The sequence below is a fragment of the Idiotropiscis lumnitzeri genome, unplaced genomic scaffold, assembly GCF_059441095.1.
Source record: "Idiotropiscis lumnitzeri isolate Australia: NSW breed Sydney's pygmy pipehorse unplaced genomic scaffold, RoL_Ilum_1.0 HiC_scaffold_65, whole genome shotgun sequence".
In the NCBI taxonomy this organism is placed as follows: Eukaryota; Metazoa; Chordata; class Actinopteri; order Syngnathiformes; family Syngnathidae; genus Idiotropiscis; species Idiotropiscis lumnitzeri.
The window spans coordinates 781,637-790,775 of record NW_028283603.1 but is presented as its reverse complement, the minus strand read 5'-3'; positions in this window follow the sequence as shown (position 1 = coordinate 790,775).

Genomic DNA, 9,139 nt, shown 5'->3' with positions numbered 1-9,139 from the left:
ATGATATATCTTGTCTATTGAATCATGTAAATATAAATTATCTCATCACTAAACTTTTTCTGTAAATTAATCACATCCCCACAACTTGGGCTCTCATTATTCTGTAAAAATAAAACTAATTTCAATTCATGCAACCAACTCAGTGGCCTTCTGGGTCCCTCAACCACACAGGTTCTAATTCTGTTACTCTGTTCCATTTTTCCCCTTGCAAATCTGACTATGGCCCCTTTCTCACTTGCCCTATCATTTGAAATTGATTTATTATAAGCAATCCTATCACCAATGTCACATAAAAAGGGTAATTGGTGTCCCATTACCAATACGGTTATTTCAGCTCAATCATTTAATCAAAAGCCAATATCTTTTGTAAATTTAGGAAAACCTCTTCATTTAAAAACTCATCTGTTCTTTAATCTTTCTATCTTAGTCATGCTGAAGGCTGCTTCTTCTCAAGGCAATTTCTTGCTATCTGGCCTTCTTTTAGTGTGGTCTTCCTGTGTGGTTGACGGCAGTTTCTGGCAAAGTGTCCTGATCTGCCACAACTGTAAAAAATATCATCTCCGGTGGGAAGGCGTCCTTGTCTCAGCCTCTTCCACCTTGATAAAAGACATTCTGACCTTTATTTTGATAAAAAGTGTCTATAGACCTCTGTTTCTTTTTATTTTCTATCTTCTCAGCATGGAGGGCGTGATTTACATACTCCTCCAGGGTACCTGTTGGCAGGCAAATGTAATATTTATTTACCCACTTATGAATTTCCTCTCTTGATCCTGCATGTAAAGCATTCTTCAACTGCTGTTGAAATGCCCCATCCACATCACCATCTTCCTGCAGCCCGCTGTGGTTTTGAAACACAGCTGTCATTCACCCTCTTCTCTTTTTAAGGCTACCCTCATCCAATATTCTGTTTCCTCAAAGCCATTTTTCTTAATCTTTTTGTGGTCTTTCTTTGTCTTTGCTATGATTGATTTCTGCAATGCGGCTATTTTTCGTGTTTTTAACTGACCATTAAAACCATATTCAGCTTTCCATGAGTCTAAATACTGAATTTTATCAAGATCCTGTTTTTCGATGAACTTCCTTATCTACACTCATCTTTTTAAACCAGCCTAGGCGTCTGGGTTCAATTTCTTTATTTTTCAGAAAACGCACATCAGGCTATTTCTCTCTTTTCTTTTAAGCCTATCCCGTTGTATAAGTTATTTTATTTAATTTCAAATTTAAATGAATTTATCTCCTCAAATCATCTTCTTTATTAATTTCTTTTGTAAATTTGGGAATTATTTTTCAATAAGATCTCGTCACTCATAAGTAGCCTTTTGTTGGTTACTAATCCTTGATTCCATTTTATCTCTACTTCATCAATCCTTTTAGCATAATTCCAACCACTTTGATCACTCTCCCTGACATTTAGACACACAGACAGACACTCAGACAGACACACAGACATATACACGGGCCCACAAAACGACACACACAGTTCTCAACACTGAACAACTTCAAACAAGAATAACATGTTAGTCATAACAGCAACACAATCCATCTTTATCTTTTGCCCATAATAAATACTTTAATTTATCTAATATCGCTCATAATTATGTGTGTGCAGCCCTGTAGGGCGAGTGCAGCCTCTGCCACAAATGCACACTGTCACTTATACACGCAGCACATTGAGGTGAGCGCTTTTTTGGTTTGTCTATCTTTTCTGGGGGTTTTTGTCTTATCGATGCAATTCTGTCTGATCTAGTTGTCATTCTATGTGGCATTACCTGATAATGTGGAGGTGGGGGTAATTCAGGATGTAGGGGGCATTTGCACCCCCCTCCCCCTTCTTTTACAACCTTCTCTGTCATTCTCAAATACTATTCCTGTTTATAACCCTTATTGCATTATACAAGATAAAATACCAAATGGTATTTGTAATCCCCAATCACACCATTCACTCACTTTGCATACAGCAAAATGATCATTCCACATCTGGTGTTGTGTGTGCGGGTTTTTTTTTTTTTTTTTCTTCAGCTTCTCTGCAAATTCTTCTCTCACTACCCTGAAACCTGATCCTTCAGGCTTGGCCCAGCCAGACCTCTTCTTTTGCTGTTGTCTGGTCAGCTACTTCTCCAAACCCACACACACACACACACGCGCACGCACGCACGCACACTCACGCACGTATGCTCACCTTTTTTTTTTTTTTTTTTTCTCTTTGTCCTCATACACCCACACACACACACACAGCTGCGCAGCTACAAAGAATATTCAAATAAAAATAATAAAAACCACCAAAAATAATGCCTTATTATTCCCTAAATTTCAATGTGAAATTGTGAGTAGACCTCTAAGTCGTCGATAATTTCTATTTATCGACACCGAGGAACTTTTAATAGACTCTACCGTGCTGTCGGTTTGAACGAGTTACGACCTAATTTCTTCTTTTTGTAACTCCCTAAACAACACGATCGTGGTTTAGACGTACCTCAGGACGTTCTTTTATGCTACCGTACCCTCCGTAGGGGAGATCTAGTCTCCCGAGAAACCCAGTTTCTCTTCAGCGCAATGAGTTATGACCTAATTATTTTTCTATAACTCCTTAGACGAGCACGATCCAGTTTCTTTTCTTTTCGACCGAACTACTGCAAAACGGCCGGCGCGCGCTTCCTTACTCACATAAATCACCCCTTTACGAATTGTGTTAATATTTTAAATTTTAAAATGGTGGCACAAAATAATTTGAAAAACAATACCTGGCTTCCTCCGGATCCGCCTGGTCCGACAGGGAACCGACATCCGGACGGACGGCCGCGCCGCAGCTCAGGGACCCGCTTTCAAATGGTGAAGCGCTGACGTCAGATTCGTTGGCCCCCGAAATATCCAGCGACGTTCGCCCGTCCGGGTGTGGCTCCCGGGTTGACCGGCACCAATAAATGTCAGGTTTAAAAGGTCCTGACGCCTTCATTAGACTGAATTAAATGCAGAGAACCAGAGGAATAACCAGGGAAGGTTTTGTCTTTTCTCCATCGCGATGGGAGGAGAAGCCAGGAAGTCAAGTAGACGTCTTGCCAGTTCACTCTCCCGCACTCTCACTGGCTCCTTCGCCCATCCCTCTGGACTTTATTCAGAGAAAAACGAAACCTATGGAAAGTGAAACTTAAAACAAGCGTGTGGGTGTGCGCATGTGTGCTGAAGCAATGATGTGCGTGTCTGTGAGTGTGTGTGTAATTATCATTGATACAAATAGTGTATAAAAAACATGATTAAAAATACACAAACTATTTACATACTCTCACAGTAAAAAACAAACAAAAAAAGCAAGTGGAGAAGCAGTTCTACATGAACGTGCGTTTTACTTATTAGGCCGTGATACACTGACACAATTGGACCTTAATATCAGAGTCAATAAGCAAGGGCGAATTCAAACAAACGTCAAAACTTTAAAAGGGCACATTATTATCGGTTGCTACATTTGGAAGAACAAATTAGGACGTCAATAAATTATTAGAAGTAGCTCACAATAGAGTCTGTTTGGGCGATGACGTGCAACACATGGTTAGTCTGCAAGGGACTATCAGATACAATGTATCAAAAGTAAGTGAAAACGCAACTATGGTTTCGTGCACCACCACATGCAACACTTGCACCATTCTCATGGAAAGACTCTCCCTGCTGGAGGGACGTGTCCGCCAGCTAGAGCAGAGTAATGTGGTAAGCGTAAATGTGGCGGACAGCACCGGTTAGCATTGGCCGTAAACGGCTTGCTAATCGCGTTGAGCCTGTTAAGACACAGAGCAGTTCCATTCCACCTCGGTCTCCTGGCTCCCGCACTTTAGTGAAAGGTGACTCCATTACTCGATACATTAAGCTTGAAAATCCAACCACAGAATGTGTATTGCTGGGGCCAGAGCACCCGACATTGAAGCTAATCTTATGGAGCTAGCACGCAAGAGACCTAGACACCAGCGCAGTGCAAACAACGCTAGCTATTCAGATATAGTAATACACGTCGGCTCCAATGACACTAGTGTTACTGCCGTTTCAATGATACGCTGGCTAAAGAAAGTTTTAACGCGCACTCACTCACCATGGGTTGAAGTTGCGATGACGTTCGCTCGGCTTCACTGGTCTTGATGTTGATGTGTAGTTATGTATGTCACGTCAAACAGTCAAGGGTTAGTCTTAATCGTAGTCATTTCAGTCCAGATGTCATGCCGTGAAGTCAAGTAAATCAAATAAATAAATCAATGGCTACGGTCTTCCAAACTTCAAATCAAAAACATCCGCGCATATGCGGTAATCAATACAATATACTATCTTCTATCTTCCAGTTTGTACATAAATAATGCGTCTTGAGTAAGTGCGGTTGAAAAACGGTATCCGACCAGCGTTCCCCCACCTGTCCTGCATTTGTTATTTATGGATGAACGCAACCAGTGCTGACGTCATCAATTGCCCTAGTGGTGGTGTTGCCATACTGCATTACTCAAAAGAAAACTGCTCCAACAACTAGGATGAAGCAATCAGAGATCACAAAGAAAAAACATAGCAAGGACTTGTGATCTCGCCAGAAAGATGAGTCTGAGTCGAGTAATTTTCTCTGGCCCCTTGCCTGCGAGAGGCAATGATGAGAAAGATGGGGGTGTAGCCCTCATTTCCGAATTTAATCTAAAACTTAGTCCTCGTCCTAGCAATTCCTTCAAAACATTTGAAGTTCTCATTATGCGATCCACGGCCGCACTGCCGTTTTATCTTGCCGTTTTTTACCGTCCCCCTGGCTCTTACTCAGGCTTTTTAGATGAATTTTCTGAATTTGTGGCTGATTTGGTAACTCATGCGGATAATATATCATGGGCGACTTCAACATTCATATGAATCTCCCGTCGGAACCACTTACCGTGGCGTTTCGGACAATAATTGATATGTTTGGTTTCATGCAAATAATAGATGAAGCAACGCATATAAATGGTAACACGTTAGATTTGGTATTAACCCGGGGCTTAGCATCCTCAAAAATAATTGTATTACCATATACTAGTGCTATAGCTGACCATTACTTAATCAAATTTGAAGTCTTGGCGCATTGCCATCGTTCTGACCATGATCAAAGCTATAGCAGCCGCAACATTAGCTCCTTAACCACCGCTGCGCTCTCTGAGCTACTCCCTTTAGTAACCGATTCGTTTCCTAATTATATTGGTACGATTGATGATCTTACAAACAACTTTAATGTCGCTCTGTTAAATGCGCCTGACTCCGTCGCACCTTTAAAAACTAAAACTTGTCCAAAGAGGCTGACTCCGTGGTTTTATGAGGAAACACGCATACTGAAACGATTCTTGTAGGAAGCTTGAGCGCAAATGGCGTGCGACCAAACTGGAGGTCTTCCGTCAGGCATGGTGCGCTAGTTTATACAAGGAAGCGCTCAATCTAGCCAAAACTAATTATTACTCTAGATTAATTGTTTTACATAAAAACAACCCTAAATATTTATTTGCTACTGTAGCAATGCTAACGCAACAGCAACCAACCTCGGATAGCTCTTCCTATTCAGCTCACGATTTCATGCAATTCTTTACTCAGAAGATTGAGTGTATTCGTGATGAGATTAAAGACACTGTTCTTACAATTCCGTTGAATTCCGTCATAAATGGTGTTAATAGGGACATTAGGGCTGATAACTGTCCGATAACCTTATCTCAATTTAAAAAAGTATCTCTTGAAAGCCAAACAAAATTGGTTAGTGGGGCAAAACCGACAACTTGTGTGCTCGATCCGCTTCCTGGCAAACTAATTAAAGAACTGTTTATGACCCTAGGACCGTCTGTCTTAAATATTATTAATCTATCACTTACCACGGGTATAGTACCAGCAGCTTTAGGACCGCCATTATGCGACCGCTACTTAAGCAACCAAACCTCGACCCAGAGAGTCTCAACAACTATAGACCGGTTTCAAATCTTCCGTTTATTGCAAAAATCTTGAAAAACTTAATGAATATATGACTAGTAATAATCAATTTGAACCTTTCCAATCAGGTTTTACCGAATGGAAGCTACGGAGGAGGAGGGCATGCTCGCGTCACAGTTAAGCCGAAGAGGAGCACCTTCCCCGGGCACGGGCGGTGTCAAGCGGCCCCTAAGTTTAACCGAATGGAAGCTCCGGAGGAGGAGGGCATGCTCGCGTCACAGTTAAGCCGAAGAGGAGCACCTCTTCCCCCCGGGCACGAGCGGAGCGCGAGGCTGTCAGTTATGAATGAATAAATGAATAAATAAATAAATGAAGAATGCCACCTTTCATTTCACTGGCATGATCCGTGCCTGTCATGCCGCGTGTGTTTTTGTTTTTTCAGCTGTGTGGGCGTTCCTCCAGCGATCGTCTCGCGCCATGCGGTCAGCTGCTGCGAGACGCGCCCACCAGCCCCGCACCGGATTCCCATTCACTCACTGATTACACTCACTACCACCTACACTGACTACCTGGCGTCGGATTGTTATCCTACTTGTGTCTGCGTTTGGAGAGTCCTGCTCAATCCTCCAGCTCTGCTGGAGGATCATAACATTCACAGGGCACACCGGACGGCGTACCAGAAGTTAAAAGTCGAAGTAATTAAATAAATACAAAAATAAGTAATTGAATAAATACAAAAATAATGGCTGGGGAATAAAAAAATAAGAAGTTTTAATAATAATTTTTTTTTGTTATAACATGAATTTCACTCTCTCTCTCTCTACCCGTATATATATATATATATATATATATATATATATAATTTAAGCATTTTTGAAGGTGCGCCGCTACTTCGCGGATTTTCAGTTTTCGCGGGTGGTCTCGGTCCCCATTAACCGCGATAACCGAGGGTTCACTGTATTACTCTTACTCGATCTTGGCGCCGCTTTTGACACTTGATCATAACATATTATTAAAACGCCTTGAAACTTGTGTTGGCATTTCAGGTTCAGCGCTTTCTTGGTTTAATTCGTATCTGTCGGAGAGGAGGCACCGTGTAATTCATGGCAATGCGACTTCTGATCTTTGTAAGATCACACGCGGAGTTCCGCAGGGATTGGTACTAGATGCTACCGCTTGGTGATATTATACGGAAATATAACATTAGTTTTCATTGTTATGCTGATGATACGCAATTATACATGCCGTTGGATATAACGAATCCGTGTGATTGCTATAAATTAGAGGCATGCCTTGCCGAAATTAAACTATGAATGTCTTTCAATTTTTTGCGTCTTAACTCAGATAAAACCGAGATGCTGATCATTGGACCAGCGCGTCATCGGTACCTTTTTCAAAGACACCACTATGAGTATCGATAAATTGCCCAAAAGGATTCAACAAGATCAATGTCTAAAGTCATTTTTGGCCAATTTTCAATCAGATTCGTTAAAAGGGCACCGTGCAGTACGTCAAAATGTAAAAAATTATAATTTTTGTCACCACTGGGTGGTGCAAGGTGGTCGCTGCTCAGGCCCTAATAATAATAATAATAATAATAATAATAAAAGTAATAATATTTTCTACAAAAACAATAGGGACCTCGCAGCCGTCGCAGCTCGGGCCCTAATAACAATTTCTACAAAAACAATAGGGACCTCGCCGCGGTCGCTGCTCGGGCCCCAATAATAATTTCTACACAAAGTCCATTGTGGTGACCCGCCCCCTTTTAAGTAAATTCAAAATGGCCGACTTCCTGTAAAACCTAGCTCATTGCTCCAAGAGACTATTTTGTAGGTCTTGGTCTTATACATACAGTGAACCCTCGCTACTTCGCGGTTCACCTTTCGCGGGTTCAGTGCTTCGCGGGTCTAAAAAATATTCGGGGGCATTGTAGTTTCGCCGAGCGACACAACGGGGCGCTGGAGCGGTTAGACGGCCGGCGTGCGCCGAAGAAGAGCGTGGGCGAAGAGGAGAGTGGACGAAGAAGAGCACGTTCCCCCGGACACGATCGGTGGCGACGTTTCGCGCGGTTCGGACCGTACCAGAGCTCCGGCCAGCGTGCGTGGCAGTTAAGCCGTAGAGGAGCACCTTCCCCGGGCACGGGCGGTTCCAAGCGGCCCCTAAGTTTAACCGAATGGAAGCTCCGGAGGAGGAGGGCATGCTCGCGTCACAGTAAGCCGAAGAGGAGCACCTTCCCCGGGCACGGGCGGTGCCAAGCGGCCCCTAAGTTTAACCGAATGGAAGCTCCGGGGGAGGAGGGCGGGCGTGTGTCACAGTTAAGCCAAATTGGAGCACCTCTTCTGCCCGGGCACGAGCGGAGCGCGAGGCTGTCAGTTATGAATGAATAAATGAATAAATAAATAAAGAATGCCACCTTTCATTTCACAGGGCACACCGGACGGCGTACCAGCAGGTAAAAGTCGGAGTAATTAAATAAATACAAAAAGAATGGCTGGGGAATAAAAAAATAATACGTTTTAATAATAATTTGGTTTTTTTGTTATAACATGAATTTCACTCTCTCTCTCCCCGTATATATATATATATATATATATATATATATATATATATATATATATATATATATATATTTATTATATATATTGTATATTTTTTTTAAGCATTTTTGAAGGTGCGCCGCTACTTCGCGGATTTTCAGTTTTCGCGGGTGGTCTCGGTCCCCATTAACCGCGATAACCGAGGGTTCACTGTACTCCATAAAATTTACAAAAAGCGAGGTGAAACACTCAACCAGAGCTGCTTTTTTTAACATTTCTCGAGGGCCATGGCGAGCCATTTCAAAAAAGCTGCACAACTAACGTATAAAATATTGATAAATTTGCTCGGCCTGATGTGTGTGTAAAGTTTTACGAGTTGTCGTTCATATTTAGAACCTCATAATCAGCTTTGTTTTATTGCCGAACAGTGTAATGCCACTCCCACAACTTTTCACGAAAAAGGACGAATTTCGTATTGTGACATCCTCATGGCCGAAACAGTCATCCGAGCATATATGAGGGCGACCTTGTTGAGTTGCACGGAGAAAAACATCCAAGAAAATAACTTGTATTAGCTTTTACCAGTTGGTGGCGCTACTACTACGATGTAAAATAAGTTGGTAGATGTCTTCAGGGCTGAAGTATCCTCAAATGTGTACAACTTCGAGAAGATAGGATCATCTGAGTCATGTTGCCGGAGC